Source organism: Lepisosteus platostomus, chromosome 4 (assembly GCF_059453375.1).
Source record: "Lepisosteus platostomus isolate fLepPlt1 chromosome 4, fLepPlt1.hap1, whole genome shotgun sequence".
NCBI lineage: Eukaryota > Metazoa > Chordata > Actinopteri > Semionotiformes > Lepisosteidae > Lepisosteus > Lepisosteus platostomus.
This window is the reverse complement of record NC_142614.1, coordinates 73548922-73573436: the sequence shown is the minus strand read 5'-3', so window position 1 is coordinate 73573436 and position 24515 is coordinate 73548922. Positions and strand designations below refer to the sequence as shown.

At 36.3% G+C, this 24515-nt stretch overlaps 1 long non-coding RNA gene across 6 annotated transcripts in view; it reads left to right on the top strand.

The window, feature by feature from the left end:
* LOC148673804 (uncharacterized) overlaps positions 1–24515 on the top strand; it is a 74932-nt gene that overhangs the window by 24268 nt on the left and 26149 nt on the right. For all 6 annotated transcript variants that reach the window (XR_015936121.1, XR_015936119.1, XR_015936120.1 and 3 more), the window contains one exon: positions 7049–7140. This is a non-coding gene — a long non-coding RNA (uncharacterized LOC148673804). The remainder of the gene's footprint in view (positions 1–7048; positions 7141–24515) is intronic.

Genomic DNA, 24515 nt, shown 5'->3' with positions numbered 1-24515 from the left:
GTGCAAAGACAAAATCTGCCTTCTACAAGGGCAGAAAATGAAGCGCTTGCATACATATATATATATACTGCCACGACCTACCAGTTCAAGATTTCTTTGTTCTTTCTACAACACCACATTGTGTGAAATGATATACAAGTAAGGGGTGGCAGAAAATGGGCTGGGGCATATTTATTGTAGCATGTACAGTAAGCTCCATTTGCTTCATTAGCATTTTTGCCTTTTTATGCTAATCCGATGAGAAATGACTCATGCTTCCATTTCGTATGCATCTGCGCTACCTCGTAACATTCTTATTAGAAAGGGGGAGAAATTAAAAATTCATCAGAGGGCCAGACTTGCACTGCAGCAGCGCCTATGGCAGCAGGAAAGAATACAGTCATGTTTACCATTTCTATCATGGTGCCACCATTTTATGGCTTTGGCTGTGGTGAACGAAAGGGTAGACTTAAAATGTCTGCTGGCATACTCCGCTTGGCTTGTGTGTCACTAACCAATGAGTGAGTGCAGTCACGAATACCAATTGTTTAATTAGCGTCTTCTCCAGTCATGCATATAAAGCAGCTCATTTGCATGCATAATTCGCAGTTGCTATCATGCATGTGTTGTACTCCTGGTACCCGTTTCCAGGCTAATCCTTCACGACATTCGCATGATTTTTTAAGGGTGTCTGAAAAATTGTAATGCAGTGACAGGCAGACAGAATTTTGGTTGGTGTCCTTTAAATCTTTAATTCTTTTTTTGCCATTTGAACGTGTGTGCAGTTATGTGCAATGGACTGCATAGTGCTCATTGCCTGTCTTTACGTAAACACCCTCAATATCCACATGTGTGCGGACATTTTTGATTTGCAATGTAATTTCTTATCAGTTACATTTTTGTCTGCCTAATGTCACTCTGATTTGGAAATGGTATTGTTGACAAAATCATATCCAGGTAAAAACAATTTTCTTTAGTCATATTCTTGTTGTAATCAGTCAGTTTTTTATTTCTTTTAAACGTATGATCTGTTTTTGTTTTATGTCTCCCTTATTGCATGTGATATCCAAGTTGTGTTGCTTAGCACTCAGAATTAAAAACTAAGAATTAATGTTAGCTTTAAGGAATTAAAGATTTATTTGACTGCTTTGTCACAGGTACACTAATCCAGAAGCCACAGAAATATGAAAAAAATATCTTAATGTCTTTTATTGAACCCAGCTTATTGTCAGGGTATAGTTCCACATCATGAAAAACAGGGGAAGTTTTCACATATAGTGTTTTTCATCTTGCAACAGGTTTTCCATAGCTTTTTTAGAATTCATAGGTTATATGAACTGATAATAAGAGAATTGCTTTAAGTTCAGAACGGCAGATTGTGAAAGTGTGTTTTGAGTCAAGACTTAAAAATAACACATGAAGGAGCTTCTTTGCAAGTAGAGGCAGAAAGTTCTAGATTTGAGACACACTTTGTGGAAATAGGACAGATCTGCAATTAATGATTGCTTGCTACTTTTAGACTTTACATTCATTAACCAAGCAGAAAATCTTGTAAAATGAGTCTAAGAGGAATATTTTAATCAGATGTGTTCTACTTTGTAGTATTGTGATTCTATCTGTATTTAGTTTTTTTTAAATATTGATTTTCAACCACTTGCTTTTACCAATGATTAGTCAGTGGTATCATCTATCAAAATCTCTGAAATACGTTTCGATAATCTGATTGAAGAACAAACCTTTTCATTTCCTTTTAATGTTTTTTTTAAACGTGCACTGTATTACGGTATTTGCTATCCTAATGTAAATGTAATACATGGTATTACATTCCGACACTTTGTTTGGGTGTTTTCACAAACCATTTTAAATTTCACCCAGCAAGGTCCTACACTCAGGTGTAAGGAATAAAATAGCTTCACTTTCTTACCTTGTCAGACAGGCCTGGGTTTGTAGAAGACATGGAAAGTGTCAGGCATATTAATGCTTTTCCCACAATGCTTTTCCTCCTTGCCTATTTTAATTTTAATGACCCTGTTTAAGGATTAAGGTTTTGTATGCATGTTTTTATCAATTGGACTTGAATGTGCAGAGCCTGCAGCAGCATCAGATGCAGGAAATGGGTAAACTTTGCTGTTGTTGTCGTTGTTTTTTCTTACTGGTTCCTGTGCCTTTAAGGACGCAAACCCCTTGGTTCAAGGCTATGGTTTCTTCATTTGACAGCTTCAAATATCAGCCATCCTGAGCTAAGACATGCGTTTGGTCTTTTAGATTTGATAAGCATTTAAGTTTGTGGGCCACGCAAAGTGAGCGTGTTTGCTTTCTAACCATTAGAAGCTAAGGGTTTTAATAAACATGATGTGTAGAGAGTAGCTCGATTAAATTAAGTCTGGAAGGCTTCATTTTTTGAGGTATATATTGGATGTACAGAAAATGGTATGCCAGACAAGCTATTTTTCAAGTATGTATGCATACATTGTAAGACTAACACAGATAACTAGGATTTGAGCAGCATTGCAGGTTTCTGGAAATCATTATTTTCTAAGTACTGACAATTAATTTTAATTTTCATCAGCTAATTATTTAATATTGATCAGCTAATTTAGGGCCTGATTAAAACTAGGGCTTTGATTACAGTCAATTCTACACCTTGTTTGAATGTATTCCTGTAGTAGGTTGTTGTTATGAAACTGTCAGTTTTCCTGTTCTATAATCTATCAGGTTATTTCGTACAGTAGTAAGACACTGTTGTTGGTAATTATCAGTTTACCCAAAACAGGCTAGTATCTTTATTGTAGATGAGTATGCACAGTGTATTTGCTCATGAAAGAAGGATGCTCCTAAGCTTAGCTGATAAATATTTTATAAGTTATGTTTTGCATGTTTTTGTACTGCAACATAATAGCTATATTTAATAATTGTATTTTTACCCCTTTCAGTTCAGTCAGAAGTGAAGAACATGTACGTGGCATGAAAATGATCAGTAAATAAAAATCACCGAAGCAAGTATACTATCGTTTTTTAGGGCAGATGTTTGTGGTCTTATGGGGGCTTGTCAATTTTTAATATCCTTATTCCATTATACTTTTGTGGACTAAGGTTATTCACTGCTGTAATCACGCAAAAAAAAAAGGTTAAGATGAAATCTATCAAACATCCATATGCAGATTAAAGACTCCTAGACAAGTAAGCAAAAATTTATATCACACATATATATATATAAACATGCTTTATTATTATTTTAAAATGGATATATTGTATTTAATACTGCCTCTTTTGCTCACTGTTTCCTTATTAAATAATTGTAACAACCTGAAAAGGTCAGTGATCTTATGTTTTGGTCTTTTACCGGTCAGCTTGGTTTCTTCTTCTATACCTTACAATAATTCTTGATGTTAGAATAAAAACCTTTGTTTACTTCAAAGAAAGTTAAATGGCAAAAGAGAAAGGCAAAGATAACTAAATTTAAACAAAGTTTATGCTTTTAGAGAGAGCCTTTCTGTAGTCCTTCAGAATGCAAATGCTATTTCTTGAGCTGATTATTACATCTAACCATGAATTTGGAATCAAATGCTGAAAATTGGAGGATCAGATTTAAGCTTTAGAATTTGTGTGTGTCTTTTGATCTGTTTAAGAAATAGAACATGCTTGCATTATCCTGGCATCTCATTTCTACAGGGTAAAGCAATTTATTTTGAGACTTCCACATAGATTAGAAGCTTAGAACACAGCAGAAATATCCAAACTATAAAAATTGTTTCCCTGTATTTAGAAATGTGGGGAAATATGAATAAATTAAAGTTTATTATATATTATCATAGAGGAGGGAAGTACAGTATGCATGGGATCTGATGATGAAGGGTTAAGTATGTGCCAGGTAACAGGTAAGAGTTTGTAGCAATCTAACGTTTTATTTACAGAAATAGAAACAAAAAACATTAAAAACCTGTGATTTTAACCACAGAAAAGCCAACGTATTTCTTATTAGTCTTTTACATAGTCTTTCCCAATACTTTTTTCACATTGAAAGTGCATATGTTTGCTTTGATGGTTTTAAATGGTTGTATTGTTAAATGAACATAAAGAAAAAACATGCTGTGTGAAGTCTTTGCTGAGCAGTGATGAGATACTCTAATGTGCAAAGCAGTCATGGAAATAGGTCGATTTAATTTAATTTTTGCATGTCTCAGGGTCGCCTGTCATATATTAATGGAATGTAAGTGCTCATTGAACCACAGTGTGAAAACTTTTGTTACAGAGGAAACATAGCACTTACTGATACTAGGTAGTGGTTAATGGTTGCTGTAGAGTGTAAGAGAATGGATAATGACAAATACTGTATATTGTTTTTATATCTTAGAACACTGTAGGTCTCATATACTATTTGGCAAATGTTGTACCTCATATGTCATTGTCAATGCAGTGGTAATAAAACCTTTACTGTAATACAGTCCTAATGCTGAAAAGTAGGGAAAGTAAGGATCAAACATTATCGCCCCTTGTAGTGGTAAGCAGAATAATTCATTTCTGAGAAAGCCCATTGTTGAGGCTGAGTCTTCCCTTCCTGGTGAATGCTCACATGCGCCCAGCCATGCTGCAGTCGGATGCAGGCATCAGCAGGGCTGGCATGCCCTGCACAGGGAGCACAGCGCCACAGCGCAGAAGGGAACAGGGATGTAAAAAAAAAAGGCTGGCAATCTGCAGAGGGAGAGGGCAACTTCATCAAGGGGAAACAGGGCAGCCCATGTCCTCACTGCCCGCGCCACACTGGGGGCCGTGCTCACCGTAAAGCACACGCATGCCAGTGAAAGGAGAGGACGCCCCTGCATTTACCAGCATATCTGTGCGTTGTGAATACGGCCGGCCCTCAGCTTGAATACGCCGTTTTCAGGCCTTCCTCGCAGCTCCAGTTGCATTGTTAAACTAGCTTTCCAGATTAAGTACAGCTCTACATAGCAGAGGCCAAATCAGCTTCATGCCATTTTATGTAAAGCAAGTATATGGAAATAAGCTGTATGTTTATATTAACCCCTCCTTGTCTCTCAGGCTCTGTGCAGTAATAACCCCACTCTGTCTCTTTCACAGACCCAATGCAGTGTCTAGGTAATGTTGCGCATAGTCAGCATATCATGATGTTTTTTTTTTTTTTTGTCGTTTTATGGATTTGTGTTTCTAAACCTTTAATTGCAGGTGGGGGGGGGTAAATGTCTTATACAAAATCCATTATTGTTCTGTGCAGTTGAAACACTACTGATGATGGCAAAAGAGATGACACAGAAAACGCAGATTGCAGTTTTCAGGGGGCGCTTGAACTGAGTCTTTCTGCAGTCTGAACGGAGGGCTGATAAACTTGTCAAATTGTTTCTCTGTTGCCTCTGTTGAAATGCTAAGGCAGAATTAGCAGTTTTAATTGATTTTGTGTGTCATCATCAGTTTCACTTGTTCACATGCCAAAGAGGTAAAGTGACAAAATGTTACTCCTAATGTTTCTCCTAAAAGCATATGAGTTTCAGTTCTGTACACCTTGCATATTTAAGATTCCAAAACACAGTAAGCACCTAGGCCAGTATGAAGATGCACATTTGTTTGAGAGGTAGTTAGTGGTGTATTCTCAAAGCTTTTGGTTTCTGAGCACAGTTGCAGACAGGGGTGCCTTCTGTATGGAATTTGTCCCCATCCTGTGTGCTCTTCAGCTGCTCCACTTTCCTCCCCTCCCAAGAACATACTGGCTAGGCTGGTGTCTCTGATGTGTTTGTGCCCATTTATAGACTGGTGTCTTGCTCAGGATGTAGTCGTATATTGTGCCCTATCCTTCCCATAAAGACTCTGGGTTGGTTTCATTTCTGACTGGGAATATCATGCATGCGAAAGGAGTGTGCCCAGCTGAATATTGCCAGACATAGCTTATTTTATATCACTGAAGAACATTCTACTTCAGAAAACAATATTGTTAACTACTTGATGACTGTTATTTTTTAATCAGGTGTTTATTCTTTCTAAGTTTTGATCAAACTGTATCTCCTCTATGAATGGGATTGAAATCTGCAATTTCCCTCATGGGATCAATAAAGTATCTATCTATCTAATGTCAGACTTTGTCATTTAATAAGACCTGATTCTTATCAGGTTGAGTAACTTTCTTCCCTTGCATGAATTTCCTGTTATCATTTTTTTCAGCAGTTAGACATCAAGTAATCAGAAGTACCATTTACAGTATCTGTTTTCGCATCATCAACTCGGAATAATCATACTGCGGCTCAATAGTTATTTGGTTATTATTGTTTACAATATTCATACATTACAAAATAAAAAAACGCATATGTCCTCTTAAACACATTATGTTTAAAATTGTTTTATTTTTCAAAGAGAATGACAAAAATCATATCAGAACAATCAATTTTCATGAAGTTCTCCCTAACACATTCATTGAAATTGCAACAAGCTGAGAGTTTTGAGTGGGCTTATGTGGAGTAAAAAAATAAACTGAACACACCCTTTAATCCTTGATGACAAAAGCTTTTCCAACCAAAATTACATCATAATTGACTTAACCTTTGTCCTCCTGTGTTCAAGGTTAGGCAGTGGTCATCCCAAGATATCAAAGTTCTTTGGTTCTCCCAGATACCCAACTCCACCTTTTTACTTCAGCACGGAGATTTCACATTCAAATTGCATGCGTGGGTCAGAAATGACAATGGGATGTCTCTAAACAAATGGGTAGCCTTTAGAAGATGACCTGTAAGATTCAAGAGTCAGTACTCTTTGGAATTCATTGATGAAGCACCAGGATCTGGCAAATGTAAAAGACTGAATACTGAGTGATGGAATGTTAATATTTTATGCATATATTTCAGAGGAAAGGCCTATTTAATGAAAGGCCATATACTAAATTCTAATTTATTTTCACCTTTTCATCTTATTTTTTCCAGATGTACAATTTTCTTCACTTGAGTATCCTTAAGTTAGGGTTATGTGCCGTTTTCACCGATTTGTTTTTAAAAGCTCTATTATTTTAGAGAAATAAAATGCACTTCAGGTCCGTGCATTTCTTAGTGTCGTTCCTCTTGTGTTACAGAGTAAGAAGAGATGACCAGAAACGTAATCAGTTCGAAGACAATGGGCAAATATACCTGTCTCAGATTATTCCCGAAGCTAGGCCACTATGAGGTAAGTTAAGGTACTAGCGCCAGAAAGCAGGAAATCTTTGATGTATGCCCAGATGACTGTGCACTAGCAGTGTCAGGATTTGCAGAAGTTTTGTGTGCCTGCCTGCAGCAAAGTACACATACAGTACTGTAGAGACTTGGGTGATCTAGATGTGTTATTGCTCCAGAAAACAGTAAAGATGGAACAATGTTTTGAGGGCTGCTTATTCAAATATGCCATCAGAACTTACAACCCTTTTCTTTACTAAAATCCTTGATGAAAATATGAAAGAGCTTTGTTTCCTAAAATATTTAGGGTAAATAAATAATTCAACAATGTGGCACTGTTTTTTTTGTATATTTTGGGGCTATAATGTTATGAAATTAAATTCATTTAAAATGTTTGTCTAGAAAAAAGATCCCATTGTGACTAATAATGCCAAAGATGTACTGGGGAAGGGAACATCGTACAATATAAATTAAACTATAACATTGAAATGTTGCACACACACTACATCCAATACTCAGTAATCTGAAATATTTGTATATACCATAAAATGGTCATGCTCCTAACATAATGATGATTCATTGTAAGATCTTAGACTTTCAGAGAAGCTACTGGTTGTTTTGTTATAAACACTTAACTAGTAATATTCAAAACAAGGATCAAGGATGCAGAGGAATCATTGTGACCACAAACCTTGGAATGAGACAGGAAAGTCCTTAATCTGTTCAAGCACTAATAACCACTGTCAGTATGCAGTCAAAATAGATACTTTAACTCAGAAATAGAACAGGTGTTCTCGTGTTTTGTTTTGGCACACTAAAATATATGTGCTTGTAGAACAAAATATCCTGTATCAGGCCTTTCTTGTGAGAAACCATAAAATGCACCGTATCTGCATTATCAATAAGCAGAAGCTGAGTGACAGTTACTGGGCATGCATGCAGGTTATAAAATGCATTGCTTACCATTGTCTAGAGAATTTGATGTAGAACACAAAAGCCATGCTCATTGCTTGAGTTTTATAGGTCACAGGAAATATGCACTATGAAATTTGATATGTCAAACAACCATCAGTCTATGCAGTGTCAGTAAAATCCTCAGGTGCATTTATGGCAAAGCACTAAAAGGCCATACTCCTGTACACAACTCTGGGACCCCAGTTAATGAATACTCCATACAAAGTAACATGCTGCAAATGCTGAAACATCAACTCTCACAAATCCTTTGTTTTACTGTGGATGCATATGAAGTGTTCGAGAAAAAAAGTAATTTTATTTACAGAGAAGGTTTGGAAAGTTTGTGGTTGGATCCTGAGTTTTTTGTCCACCTCAACCACATGGATGTGCTTGGAGTTCTGATTACCTTTATCGTATGAAGCTCTTTGGTCATGGCTGGTCTTCGCTGTATTCTCCAGATGTGCAGATATCCAGATGTGATTTCCTTTGTGGGGCACCTTAAAGATAAGGCCTGCAGAATAAGCCAGGTAATAGTAAAGATCCTAACAGTGGGCTTTCCACAGTTGCATGCTCCTTCTTGTACATTTGAACATTTCTAGAAATAATGTTGTTTTTCCTGATGAAATCTGTGTGCCCAATTAAATGACAAGCCCTTCTTTTGCATGAACTGTCCATGTAAAAGTGAAATACAAATAGAACGGAATGGAAATTAGTGATCAACAACAGGCCGGAGCAGTTCCTGCCCTAGCAAGCAGTACAGGTCAAGCTTCCATCAGTAACCTCTGAACTTGGAAGAATTATACAGTTTAACAGCGAGTGACATGGTACCAAGCCATGACTCCCTAATCACTTCAAGTTACAGTGCAGGTTGAGGCCAGTAGGTCAGACATCACTGATCTGAAATTGGGTTGGTGTTAGGCTGTAGCCAGGATTGTGGCCAAGCACTGCCAGGTCTTGATGGGATAGAGTTTTGCAGGACATCCTTAGTTCTCTTTGCAACAGAGACCCCAGAGGTTGCAGTGTAGTCAGTGAGAGCTGCATCACTCCTCCTGCAACGCTTCCTGCGGTCACTGTGGGGCTCACAGGAGGTTACATGGCAGAGGGCTCAGGAGGTCCTTCCTCAAGTACGTGATCCGGTCACAATAAAAAGTCTTTTTAAATCTGTGATTTAAGGGCGGCCGACAAGGTGTGGTAAACCTGGGTTGTTCCTGTTTAAAATCAGACCAAATTTAAAAGAAGGTTAAGATTTTTAGTTAGATAAATTAGTATTTTATACCCCCTGTTCTACAAAAATTGACATTACGCAACAGAAATTTAGATTTTGCTGTAGATTTTTTTATAATACATTTCTTTAGGTTTACAGCTGATACATTACAGTTTGGTTGCCATATTTAATAATTGTGTTTTTGCATGATTTTAATAATTATAGCACCATAAGCCAAACATTTACTAATTAAGAATTTTTTATTTTATTATTAATAATAATACATTGCTTTTATATAGCATTTTTCACGAAAAAGGGCTTATCCACTATATTGACGTGCAGCTCCCACCTGACTGATTAAATGATTGGGTTAAATCACATCTTCTGTGTGCTTTTCAGTTGTAAATTACTATAACCCCATGTGGACTTTTTTGTCTACCAGAAGCTTTTGTCTTCAACTCAATGGAAACTTGCTATCAGGTAACGTGTTTGCAATTTGAATCTGGCAGGTGAGGCAAAATTTTGACCTAACCCAGACCTATGTCTCAACTTTCCATGTTAAGAGACTGAAAAATAGCCACGAATCAATTCCGTATAATGGCATGTCTTGATCTTGAAGTGCCAAAACAGGTCGAATAGAGGTTTACTTGTGGATTCAATATCTCACCCGAAATTTCTCATAGGAAGAAAGTTATTTTTATTTTTAAAACCTTATGGTACAGTATTTTGTACATAATTCATTGGCCACATGCCTTGATTATGTTTTCAGATTTCACTGACACTTCTGGAATTCTTCTGGTCTAGTTTTTAAACAAATATTATGTTTTAAAATTGTTACATCAGCTGCCTTGGTGTTAACTCCACATTTTTAAATATGTCCAAGCTTTCTAAGTGTGAGTACATAGTAAAATGTTATCCTGTTTTCCCATTTCTGGACTCCAAAATGCTAGCTTGTAAACTAGCTTGTAGTTCACTGCATCTTTTCATGTCAACATTAGTACAACATATTGTAATTCATTATAGGAACTATGGATATATGCTTGTATATACAGTATGAAGTACATATATACATGTTTGTATTTTTTGTCAGCAATGGACTGGTGTCCAGTTCAGAGTGTTGTCCCATGTTGTGCCCTGTGCTGGGAATTTTGAATGCTTGATCCAGGTCTCCTTGCAGTTTTCTCTGTTCAAAGCTAACAAAATTCAAATCTTTTAGCCTGACATACTATGAGAATTCTTAAACACTGGAATTATTGATATGTCTGAATTGAATAGATGTAAGATGTCTCCGTGTCTTTCACAATGGCTTAGTATTGGTTTAGAGAGTACATGTGAGATTTTAAAACTCTTGAACAGTGGAACTCAGGAACAGCTGTACTTCATCAACAGTGCTCTTCAGCAATCAGAGGTGTCCCATGTAGATATTGATTCAGCACAGAAAACACATTACCCCATTGAGTTGGATTCTGGTGGATGAATTGGTCAGCCCATTGAAGTCTAGTTTGGACGTGCCTGAGAATAAGATGCAGCTGTTAAACAGGTTGACAAACAAGGATTCCTTTTCACATAATTGACAGGAAACTGTTCTGGCACCTGTCCTGTAATAGCTAGGTGCCGGATCCACACTTTGATGGGAAAGTTTGGTAGGGACTGCAAAACGTATCGCTCTGCTGAGCCGGGTTGAGGACAGGTCATTTTGAAGTATTACTCGCTATATACTGTACGCGCTCTAAACACCCATGAAAAAGTTGTGATACATGGGAATTGAGGAGCCTGCCTGTCAGTCCAGGGATTTGATTCATCCCATCTTCCAAAGACCTTGGCTAAACAATGACACAGTTAAGCATGAAGTCGTGTGCCTGTAGGAGATGAGAAAATAAGCGAGACGACATTTGCTTTCTCCCACTTCGCCGTAGAGGAGTCTGTCCCAGCCCCGGCTCTGGAGCACTGCCCTGTCTTCTGGTTTTCATTCCAGCCCAGCTCTTAACCAACGAAGCTTATTGAAGTGTTAATTGCACTTAGTCTCACAAATCATTTCTTTCACGTGCGTCATTTAGAGTTCTTCTCAATACAGTGAGTGGAGATCGGTCACGTCCTGGTTTAGTATAGTTACACCTCTAAAGCTTTCTATGACACTCTTATCATTTGTGGGTTGAGGATGTGCAGACACAGGTGCAAATGACACTAACAAACACACTCAAAAGATTGCTAAGGAGACCCAGTATCTGGCATTATTTCACGTTAAGTTCTGACCTTGTTCTACTTTGTAAGAGCTGAAACGGTTTTAAAAGTGTTAGGAAAACTTTAAGGGCTTGATGACTCAGACTAACAGTGTTCAGCTGGAAATAAAAAACAGGTGATATAAGGAAGAGAAGGACCTGCTTCTGAGAGAGAAAAGGGCACCGTTCAATGTAAAAGCAGTACGAGATTTTTACTCTCACTTAACTGTAACAGGTCTTCTGCATCAGATTAGACGACCATTTCAGACCTTTAGCATCTTGTTTCAAAGGCATAGAACATCCGAATTTCAAATTCCAGAGTTAATTTAAAGGCTTGCCCTTTTAAAGAAAAACAGTCGTTAAGCAGAAGGAAATTAAGTGCTACTACGTAATCTACCTGTAGTGAAGTCAGAAGATGTCTGAAGCTGTTCTGCATTGTGCGCGCACCAACACCAAAGAAATTCACTCTACACGCCTGCATTTAACAGGATCCCATTTCTGTGTCAGATATGCAGGGACCAAAATCTCACTGTGTGCAGGCATACCTGCTGTCTTTATTTTGCACATGGGGAGTCCGTAGTTTATCTGCTGTGGACATTTGGACCTTAGATATCTAATTCGCTAATTATTGTTTCTTCATAAGACTTGAGCACTAAATGGTAAATGAATGCATTTGCTGAATCAAAAGAGTGTGAAGACTTCCACTTTCCAAACAAGATGTACTACTTTATTCTACACATACAGTATTTTTATGTAACCATCCTAATATTGATTCGTATGTATCTGAACCCAGTCTCAATGTTATAATACAGTTTAATTAAGATTTTTTTTTGTTATTTTGCATATCGTATATATATACCGTACAGTACTGTGTCTTCTACCTTGCTACTTTATAAGATCCCCTGAACAAAAAAAGCTGCTAAGCAAACAAACACATTTAATATTGCAATCTATTTTTGATCAGATGGTACCTGTTTAGTTTAAGAGCCCACACAATTTACTTCTTTAAAAAAAATTGAACTTTATCATTCTGATATATCGGGAAGAGTTCTAAAGCCTGGAAGTCTTGGCTGTAGATTTCTTTGTCAGTTGGTTTTACAATCTTTCTTTAAAGTTTCGGGTCACTCGCTGCATGAAAAAAAAAAATAGCAAAAAACAATCTGATAAGTATGTGAGACGTTTGATAATGTTAGATAATAAGAGCTCGTTAAAGAGGGGATTCATTAATGTGTATTGCCTTCTAGTGTCAGTTATTGTATTCTGCAATCTACAATTAGTGTTTCTGTGGGAGGGATGAGGAACGGCCTGAGATCCAATTGGACTGTTGCAGGGACAGATGAAAAGATCGCTGTTCCATGTTTTTTTTTCTGCTTCACAGGAAAAATGTGTAATTTCTTCATAGACTGACAAAATACACTTCAGAAAACCCTTCATTATAAATAATTATTTCTGCCTGTACGCAGCTACATGTGTATTCATGTTTAGGCGTATTTTCATATGTAGTATGAATGCATTTGGCACATTCCTTTTTATTTTGTTCGGCTTAATGCATTTTAAAAGGAAGCTACTGTAGACCATTTGTGGGAACCTGTTACATTTTTTTTTCGTCATTATTTCCACATCAGCATTGCTGGAGGAATATGGGAGTTTTTTTTTCCCTCGCTGTACATTTTCTCCTTTTTCACAAAATGAAAAGAACAAGAATTAAGGGCAGAGTTTATTTTTTTGGTGCTCTGCTCATTATCGTACATTCTGTGGACAGTCCCTCTTTGAAACCTCACCTCCCACAAATGTCTTGCATTTTTTAATTTAGCAAGTGGTAACAAAAAAGGAGTTAATTATGTGGTCTGCCTAGAAGCCTCATCATGAATTGTGGTTTTTAATGGAACCGCCCTTAGAAGACAATAGATATCACTGAAGGTGTAACACAAAAATGAGTGGGAGCTTCTGGATGTAAGACTCTATTTTTTTCCTTTAAAAAATAGAAATAGCCCTGTTACCGAATAAGAACTACCCAAACAGACTGGACCAAATGACTGAAAGTCATTTACTTAGGGGCTCTTCATTATTTGTTGTATATATTTGGTTTTAGCCATAATAAATTAGATAATTGCATAATATTTGTGTTATGGCTAAATACATTTGCAATTATAATAAATGTCAAAAACCCAGTATTGACATCATGCTGGTTGCCCATTTTTGAGTTTACCAAAAGCTGTTAAACAGGGATATTCTACAAGCAGTATGCTGTTTGTTTCAAAACTCTTAAAAAATCAGAACTGGGGGAGCTTCAGTTCCTTATATTTCAGAAATGAGTACTGTTCGGCAGGAGATCTTTGTTTTTGTTTAGTTTATTTGTTCGTGTCTGGAGCATTATCTTAAATAAGTAGGCACATGCTTTATTTTAAAGTAATATCTAAGAAGTTGGCATTGAGGTGCATCTAATTTTGGGTACTGTAGATTTCTCAACCTTCGTCAATTTGTGAAGTTTAACTTCCTGAGAACAAAGGCCACGCGCATGGTAAATATCGTCATACAAATGAAAGCAAATCACTGACACTAACACAGTTAAGAACCACATATGTGTCCTCGTGAGGAAATTGGTTCTGACCTGTAGTTGTAAAACAATAATTAAGTATTCTTAGCTGGAAAATTAATATTAAAAACGCAGGAACACTTGCAGTTTGTCTTATTCATTTTTCCATGTGTATTTGAACAGTAACATTTTAATTTCCCTCCTCCACGCCGTGACGGATTTTGCTAATACTGTGCTGTGCCCAGCGATAATCTGAATTGCAAATGCATCAGGCAGTGCAACCCTTTTTATTAACAGCATTTCAGAATTGTCCGTTAAAAATAGCATGTGCCATAAATTGTTTTACTGTTGATGACAGCTCATTGAAAATGCACGTAGGTTTTAAAATAAACGGGCCAGGAAAAAAGGGCATTGCAAAGAGCTAAGGCATTTTTGCCTACTGTATCTAAAAATATAAAAGAGATTGCACTCAATATGGTTAATGAAAATCAGCCCCCTTCATAATAAACAACCTAACACTCCAACCTCATCAAACTATGACATTTCCTTGTACATGTTTTAATGGCTTTTTATTTTTCTGGTTTTGGTACTCATACATCAGGAGAGATTAGAGATAGAATGGATGACCTCTTGCAAATAGCTATTTGTATAAAATGCATGCGCTAAGTCAGAATTTTCTAAGGTCTGAGGTTCTGTTAAATATGCTGTACATATGTTGGCTAGTGAGACAGAAGAACAAAATACATTTCCTTTAGTTAATAAAGACAAAATTCGAATAAAATATATATATTATTTAAAAGATCCTAACAATTCTTTTTCAATAATCAAGTCTGCTTCTGTGTGAAATATACATGTATATACATGAATTTTTCATGCTATTCTTATTTTTCTCCTTTGTATTATACTACTGTGTAAGTCAATGGATGAGAAAGGTCATACTTGTACATTCTTATACATTTACCACATTCTTTTGTGTGTACCTGCTCTGCTGTTTTATTGTAAAGACATTTTTTTATTGTTTTGAGATGATATTGTATCACGAAAGGCACTACATAAAAAAATAAAGACTATTTCTCCTACTTGTGAAAGGTGAGTGATGTTTTATTTTTTAGTTTGGATTTGCCAAGCAAATATCCTTGACAGGAGATTCAGTCACAGGGCATCTCTAGCATAGGTGTAAAGTGATCTCCATATAAACTGCATATTACACAATTATATTTAAATAGTCTCTCTGTCTTATATTATGTTCTTGTTCTGTGTTTTAAGAAGACAATAATTATGTAATGCTTAGATTACAGTTCACTGAACAAAAAATAGGATGCATACTTCCCAGCCAAAAGAGAGAGAACCAAACTAATTACTGTGATCCAATTACTGGCTGCACCGTACACTCTTTAAAATATCTGCTTCAGGTTATGTGCTTCACAAGTGCAATTTCATAGAACAATATAGTTTGGCAAGCTGCATTCCTGTCCATGAAGAACTGTCATACGTGTGTCCCAGAATACGAAAGAGATCGACCGTTAAAATAATACTTTTGAACAGCACAATGGTGTTTTTGTAAAAGCCACATGGCTGGCAGTTCTAGAGACACAATATGGCCAGCCCTGTGAATGGGGACAGGGACACAGACACTTACAATAATGCATTATAATGTTAACATTCCTGCATGTCTAATAACCTGGGTCTGCCGCAGCAGTGTCCTAAAGCAGACACACTCTGACAGGCCCTGTACATGCATGTCAGGGAATCAGCGCACAGATTGAATTTAATGATTTATTAATCATTTCCCTCATCTAAATACTCCAGTATTAAAGCTCTCTTGTATTTTGTTTCTGCTGTCTGCTGCAGTGTGTATTATACACAGTATGTTAGGCTGCTGGCCTGGTGTCTCTAGCATTACTCACTCATCAGCACATTTGTTAAGTGTGAAGCTGTGATACTTAGCGCATTAGGGAAAAGTGGTTGTTTGATCAGTCTAAAAATGTTTTAAAAATGATTTACCATTCAAAGAATGTGTTTTTAAATATATTTTCATTCAGTTGTGAGACTGAGCTGAACCGAGATCTCCAGATGTCTGTTGTGTAATTGTGTAACTGCAATGCACAATGCACACAGAAGCATGTGTTCACTTTACTTCAGAAACAGACGAAACAACAGTGAGAAAAAAAACACACGAACATGTCTCAGGAGGGCTGGGTTAAGATCGTCTTCTGTGGATGCTACACGCTTTCCTTATTCTATATTTCCCAAGAATCCTTATATATGTTGTGTGGGTACTGGGTGGGTTTATTTTATTGGTGTCTTTTGTATGCTTTGTATTTTTTTCTGCATCAAATGTCAAGTTAATTTACAGGGTGCTATCAGTGGTGTGTTGCCTTGGTTTGTGGTTTCGTCTGTAACACAGGCAGCTGAGACCAAGTCAGGGATTGGGGGAGAGAAAGCCAGGAGCACATACAGTATGCCAGTGTCTGCAAATTGGCTGCTTCTGCTGTGCTGTACAGAAGGGAAACCTCAAGCATTCATTTACATGCTGCAGAATATCAGGGATTAGGCTGTGCTGATTTTCATAGTGGATCTAGGCCTGACATTCATTTTGTGGTTTCCAGACCTCCTGCAGAAAAGTTTGTTTTCCACTCAGAGATAAAATAAATATTCTAAGGTAAACTATCAGTAAATAAATACCGAGCCTGTATAATTTGCCTCAGAGAATTGAAATGGTTGCCATCGTATCATTTTTATTTTTGCTTCTAGCATGATGGAAAGAGACTTTTTATTATTTGCTGTTGTATATAGATATTCAATATCAAAATCGATTTCTACAGCTTATTTTTTAAGTCTATAACGCAAACACTTCCCCCAGATAATTATTATTTTTTCTGCTAGAAAGATATAGTATGCAAAATAAGTGATGTTCCTTTAAAAAAGCTAATTACTTCTTTAATGTGACTTACATGTCATCTGAGATTCAAATATCTTACAATTTCAGGGCCTAAGAAGGGGTGGCCAAATGCAAGACTTTAGTTGTATACTGCAGTGCAAAAAAAATCTTGTTCCTAGAAACCCTTTTATATAAACACTTGCGTCACAGAGGGCAACCAAGAATATTCACAACTTCATTTGCAAAGGTCTATGTAAACATACGTGTCTTACCATGAGTTGCAATAGATGCTCGAGCAATAACTACATTAAAGAAAACATGGGGGTGCAGATTAACGTCTTCTTTGGACATGTTTATTAATGTGGGGGATCCCATTTGAACACATAATCAGATTTCCACCTCAACAAGATTGTACTTTACACAGTCTGCCTCCTTAATGCACTAACCACTTGAATATTCCTTGCCGGTAATGGAGAGCGCACTGCATATGTAGGTTTTGTCTCTCCACACAACAATGCAGATGTGTATACTGTACATGTGTATACACATATGTGCATTATACCCATAATACTGTATTGTTGTTAGTTGTAGCAATGTACGCATTTAAATGCTGTAACTTAAGTCAGGTAAATAATTCACCATTTTTAGATTTGACATTGAGGATGCTACTGCAATTTATAATATATTTGCTTTATATGTATTCTAAATGACGCTAAGAAGAGTTCCATAAATACCCTGTGTATCCTGGACATCTGTGTATAATTGTGATAATTAACACATGCGACTCAGCTACTAAGTACAAAATAAAAGCTTCTCTCCTTACTCTTCCTGTCTGTGTGTCTGTGTGTCTGAAAGAGAACAAGCTGGGGTATGCAAAAAGACAAGTTCCTAATACAAGAAATTGTATATGGCCAATAAAGCGATCTTATAAGTTGATAATATTGCTGATCCGAATTCCATAAATGCTTAATGTTTAGTCTATTGTCCTACGCAAAATCACAAATATATAGATTTCACATGCTGTGTATTTCAGCTACTATTTTACGACAGCTGATTTGAAATTTGCTACAGCATTGTACATTATCATGGCAAAAACAGACACTGCTTCTAAACATTAGCATTCACCCAATTTGAGTGTGACACTCTTTTTATAATAAACTCATATGATTTCCACTTGCTACTACTGGTTGTTGTTTCTAAGCTTTAAAATATAACTTTAAAGTCCAAAGATACTGGTACATATGCTATTAAGGCACAATACTTGATATACAGTATGTGTGTACATAAATATACATATTTTTATATATGTTTATCTTGTTAGAAGCATTACTAGCTAAGAATGGTTTATTTTAAGACTTGGTTTTGAATTTTGCAATTAAATAGTTAAAGTCTTGGTATCATCTTGATATAGACAAAAGGGAAAATTTAATATTCTCAGCGCTATTGTAGCAATGGCAGGATATTTCTTATCTGACATCATAAAAAGAACGCAGAATTCTTTTTTCTTAGGCCCCGTGCTTCAGTTTGTTGTATTTGCTTCAATAAGGCTTTTTTTAAATCATATCTTTGTGTGTGTTTGTGTGTATATACAGTGCATGAATATAAGGTTTGTGATTTACTATCTGTTATGTGAATTTTTAAAAATGCATAAACATGTAAAAGGCAGACATGAAGATATCGATAGAAAGTATATTGATACAAGGACGTACATTGTAAAAATCTGTCGGTGTAAATTTTATTTAAAGAAATGTAATGTGGAAATAGTGGTTAGAACATTCACATTTTAATGGGAGGCTGCTGTTGTACCCTTGATCAAGGTACTATTCTGCTAAAATATAGGGATAAATACATACTGTACAGTAGTTCTGCAGGTTTACAGGTATCGTAGTAAAGACTATCCGTTCTTAATTGGATTATCCGGTTATAAACAAATCAAGGTTTACTTTCTATCTTTCAAGCCTATTTCTGGTACACATACTATATGCTCCTTTGCTGCTGTAAAATTACATTTGTGTATTTCTACTACCCAAAATCTGGCTTAAATTGTGAGAAAATGGAACCCTGTTTTTGTATACATGCTCATACAACTATGACTTACACTAATGTATATAAAGGCTGTAAATACAAATACAAATACAAATTCTTATTTTTTCAAGAAAGACCATTGTTATGTATTGAAAATAAAATGATAAACTAGCTTTCGAGGTTAACTTTGCGGGACAGTGTACAAATTAAGAGTCTGAATTAGCCTTTTATTTTTTATGTTTTTGAAATACATTGTTCCTGACTAATTATTTTTTATGTACATTTCAGGAGACCTGTAAAATTCTATAATGTGGAGAAAAGGATTCGGTATTTGTCACTCTCACTTATGTTGATGTATGCTTCTGCCCTACAAACGTCAAATCAGATAAACCAGAAAAATTACACCAGACTCATATAACTGCACATATTCACAATGTTGTTTTTGTATGGCACTTGTAGAACATTTAACAGTGAAAGAAATAATGCAAAGATAAGACAGAAGACAAAACTAAAATTCCTTTCATGCAAATGTAATGGGGTGAGCGTAGTGCATTTCAGTGCTTCTGCAACCTTTCCTTTGTTTGATTTGTGAAATGCCTTGAAATCGTACAAACAGCTGCTATATGCCACCTATTTAGTGCTGATCGAAACCGTAATAAAGAACCGAGCGGTGTGTTGAGGTAGAGGGTTCATTATGACAGTTTTTCTATGTGCAAAATTTCTTATGGTTCCCCCCCGCTGGTGTAATTTCTTTTTTGCAACGGTAGGTTTTTTTTTGTGTGCGTTGTGTTGTTTTTCCTTTTTTGCTCCTGCTTTCCCACACCACGATGATTTGTTATGCATGGGCGTTTTGCATGCGGCAGATGATTCGTGTGCAAATCTGGGAAGCAGCGCTCTTGCATCTGTGATGAAGATCAGGCCTCAGCCAGATACAGTAGGGAAGGGGAGAGAAGAGGCAAGAGAGAAAGGCAGGAGAGGAGAGGATGCCTATTGGCTAGCTCAATAGCTCTTTGTGCCGGAGCAGAGAGGAGAGTTAATCAGGAGCCCTAGAAGTAATTAACGACAGAATTTGGGTAGTACAACTGCTTGGGTAAACAGCGATTGTTCTTAGCACAGGATTCCAAACACAGGCAACAATGCTAGCATTGTCCTCTGCTCTCATTAAGGGGATTCAGGGGTGGGAGCAGAGTGCTCAGAGGCAGGTGGGAACCTGACAGGCAAACAGCACTCTGAACGAGTCTCCCATGATCCCATTACAACAGACTCTGGCTTTTGGCATCAGCGGTGCCAGCTGTGTTGGGAGAAGCCAAGCCTGTCATGCCATCTTCACATCAAAATCCTCTGTACGCTGAGGAAAAAGCCCAGTTTGCCCTTAATGAAGACAGAAGAAACAAAATACAATGGAATATATTATGTCTTGTTAACAGATGCATTCAATTAATGCTGAAGAAGGCATTCTCACACACTATTTGTTCATTAATCTTATTCATGAAAATGGAGGACTATATGGTCTTTGTCCTTTCTAGTACCTCGGCTACCTTTTTCCCTCTTAGGTTTCTATTTTTTTGTCTAATTTTAAAAGGCATTCCTCATCAACAGTGGGGGAAAAAAATAAAAGTTCCTTTATTTCTTGCTTACACAACATGTTCACAGATTGTTCTGAAAAGAATCTTTTGAAGATCAGATTTTAGCCAGCGGTTGAGTGTTTGCAGCAGTGTTGCTATATATCTAGAACCCTAAACTTTTCAAAGTGTGAAAGTAAAATACAACAGTGACATACTGTAGCTGATCTTCATTAAATCCTTCCAGATGTTTTATGGTGGGTTTTGACATAATCCGGTGCTGTATTAATTATTAATTATTGCCGTGGATAGAATTTTTAGGAATATAATTTTCTGGTATTATTAATACACAATTCTTATGTTGTCCTGTTCTTTCTGGACTTTACATTTTTCAATGAACTGTATTTAGTCTGTCATAGTTATTTTGTTGTGTACATACTGAAGTTATATGCCTCTAATGAATTATTGTGTTATAATGTGTTATAATGAATTGTGTGATGCAATAGCAGTCAGGGGGTTTACTTTGGTACAAACAATCAACATTATGAAGAGTGCGCTTAAGGACAGAGAAAGTTTTCATTTGTCTGTCTTATCATAATTGAAAGACTAATGTCGTTTTCTGTATGTGCTGTCAGTCTCTTTCTTTGTATTTTTTGGGCATTTTTCATGATGTATCTATTTGTACCTGAGGATAAAATACCTTTTAATTACATTACAGCTGTATATAACTGTAATATATATATGTGTGTGCTGTCCTGTGATTTAAACTCGTATAATAAGTTTATGCAGACATAAAACTAGATCAGGTTACTGATAAAAAGCATGGAGTTTAATTAGAACTTTATGTAACGGGTCTCTTGCGTGTTTAAGAGAATGCAGACTGGCTATCAGTTGCTACAGTTGCTTTGTGCTGCTGCTTGCAATGTTGTTGCTCTGCTGGATGCCACTGTGGACGTGTATCTACTGTACATGGCACAGACACACCATTGAGTGGACATGTCGCCATCATCTGAGCCTGCTGCAGTGACGTACATCCCTGCAATTTTGCAACACCTCCAGCGTTCTGTCTTGAGAATGGATATTCCGCTGATGTAGGGCATAAAGCTGGAAAGTATAGCAGTTTTAATACTTCGGTTAGTTTTTTTGGATCATTTATTTATTTTAAAAAATGCACATGTTTCAAAGGAATCATCTGAGTCTGTGTGCAACACAACACAAGTCTGTTTCAAATAAAACCAACTGGGGTAGCAGTGCGGAATAGTTGTCTCCAGGCTCCAGTAGTGGGGCAAATAAAGGAGTACAGCTGTTCTACTCTTCAACAAGGTACTGTGGTCAGATTTCTCCACTATGATATTAATTTGTATGAGTGGATATAGAGACATTTGGATTAAGGCATCAGTTAAATACATTACTTATTGATAGCTTATCCTGATTTTGTTACATTAAGAAGGGGGCAGTCCTTTCTAAAAAGCTCTTTTGAATTACCTGTTGAGTACCAGATCCAGTCTACTAACCTGTTAGTACTTGGAGAATTTTTTTTTCTTTTCATTCCCCGTTAAAAAAAAACAAAACACCCTGATAAAGCACAAACCGAAAAGTCTTCCTTTTAAAAAAATGTACTTGCCTTTTTAAAAAATGTTTGCCCTTAGTATTGAAATTCTCTAACTCTGAAGTGCTTTCTTCTATGCTACTCTTAAAAGCGTGTAATAAAGCATAGCATCTTGGTGATAGAAGATGAATAAGGTGTGGTTAGGTGTTTTAAGATTTTGCTTTTCTAAAAATGGTGTTAAATAGAAACATAAATGTAGATTTGAAAAGGCATAGCGCCCTTTAGGTTTGAAGAGAACAAAGATCTACAGTAGGTGAAGGTAATTTGCTTTGGAAAGGATGAGTCAGAAATCTAGGTTTGGGAATAGAAGTGTTAGGCTACCAGAAATTCTCTATTCTTTTTTAAACCTGCAAATGAAACCACAGAGTATATTGAATGGATATCAGTGCAGTGATGAGCTGAGACACACTCTGTGTTATGTGTTATGTGGTAGCTGCCAAAAGAAAAGTTTTGCTACAATTAAAGATCATGCAATGTTTTTTTTTCAGAACACTCAGTTTCTTTATCACATTCAGTTATTTGCACCTGCAATAACTGACATTTGCATGTGCAGGGCTAACTGGCTGATTGTAAGCTGGTAGCCAATGTGATTAATGTGATTGATGCCACATTTTCATTGACCAATTAATCACTCAATTGGCCATTCAAAGGATGCAGAAACTTCTTATTGTAGTTTATTTTCATGAAACCTCCTAAAACAGTTTTATTTTTTAAATTATTTTCTTCTTCATGCCTAATCAATTATTCACCATAAATTGTTGCAAAGATGATCATTCTCTGTTAAGGCACAAAATAATGGTTTCATATAAAGGATATCAGAAGAACAAGTGACTGTACTAGCCAGCAATGTCAAAAGTATGTTGATGGTGTTATAATAATAATTATAATCATGATTAAAATAAAAAAATAATCTTTGCAGCATGAAAGGGAGTGCTACTCTACAGATGTTCCATGTACTGGATGTGCCAAGCCTTGTCCACAGCAGAAGAAGGATAAACAAAACATGGGCAATGAAAGCCACTACCAAAAGAGAACCTTCTTTTTGACATGATTCATCTAGTCAGTAGAATGACTAGTAGAATGACTAAGAAATGGAATGAAGGTGAATTGTAATAGGAAAGCCTCAGTATGGTGTTACATACTGGAGGGGGTGCATATGGGACTTGAACACCCCTACAGTTTCTGCACTATAAATTTGACTAACATGTAATGGCTGAGCTGTACTGTGATGGTTTATTATAACAAAGGGTATGATAAATGAGAAAACTGAATATTGGCATGTTTGATGAGTTCTTCCACCTTATTTGATTTTTTTTTAAGTTGAGGTTTGTTTTTATTTGAATGCACAGTAGTGATTGTCATTCAAAATACCACTTGCTATACCTAAACAAAACAGTATAGAATGTCGTTTCAAACATCAGTCCAATTATCTTCCAGTTTTGTTATCCATTATGTTGCATCCTAATGCAAACCACTCAGGCCAGAACAGCATGACACGGGTCTTTTCTACAACTCATCCCAGTTTGTGCAGCTAAAGAGTACATCTGCAACCTGAAGTCATTAGGCATGGTTGGGGAATATACAGTTAAAACATACAACTATTCCTATCTAATAATGAAAAAGAAAAGCAATCTTCAGTTCCAAATGTACATGTATAAGTAATCGTAATGGAAGTTTGTTTAAATGTGTATTTTTTTATGTGTTAAGCAATTAGTGTTTAAAGTCATGGATTTCAATAACAATGGTATCGCAGCAACAATCATAAAATATTTTTTAGAAGCTACCCCATAATAACAGTTACACTTTCTTCTACTTTTAATAATTTTCTATGGCCTAATTTTAATCTTTTCTGCAGACATTTGTACTGTAGGTTGAATTTGGTTATCAAAATGTATTGCTTTCATTTGAAAAAAAAAAAAGGTCTACAGTCTTCATTTGAAAGAAGATACAAACCAAAGTCTAACACAGTGAAATTCATATTTTTTTTGTTACTGTTGTTTTTTTTAAATCTTTGGGCAAACAGAGATACTTAATGTTTGAAGTATTTGTACTTCGTGGGTAGTATGTTGAAAGCCCTTTGTCACATACAGTATATATCTCTGCAAACCTAGCTGATTTGAATGTCAGGGTCTAAAATGTTGGTATATTTGGAATACACTGTTATTAATAATAAAGCAATAAGAAGGAACATAAGGAGAGGCTTGGGGGCAGACTTTTTGGTGGTGAAAGTACCCAAAATGTGTTTTGAAATGTGTGGAAACAGATATAAAGAGCAGTGATGAGGTGAGACCCTTTCTGTATGTTATTTGGGATGTAATATCAGTGCATCAGCTTTAATTTCACTGCCAAGGTACTGAAATGTAGGTTAAAGTTCATAATTCTGTAACCGCAAAATGTT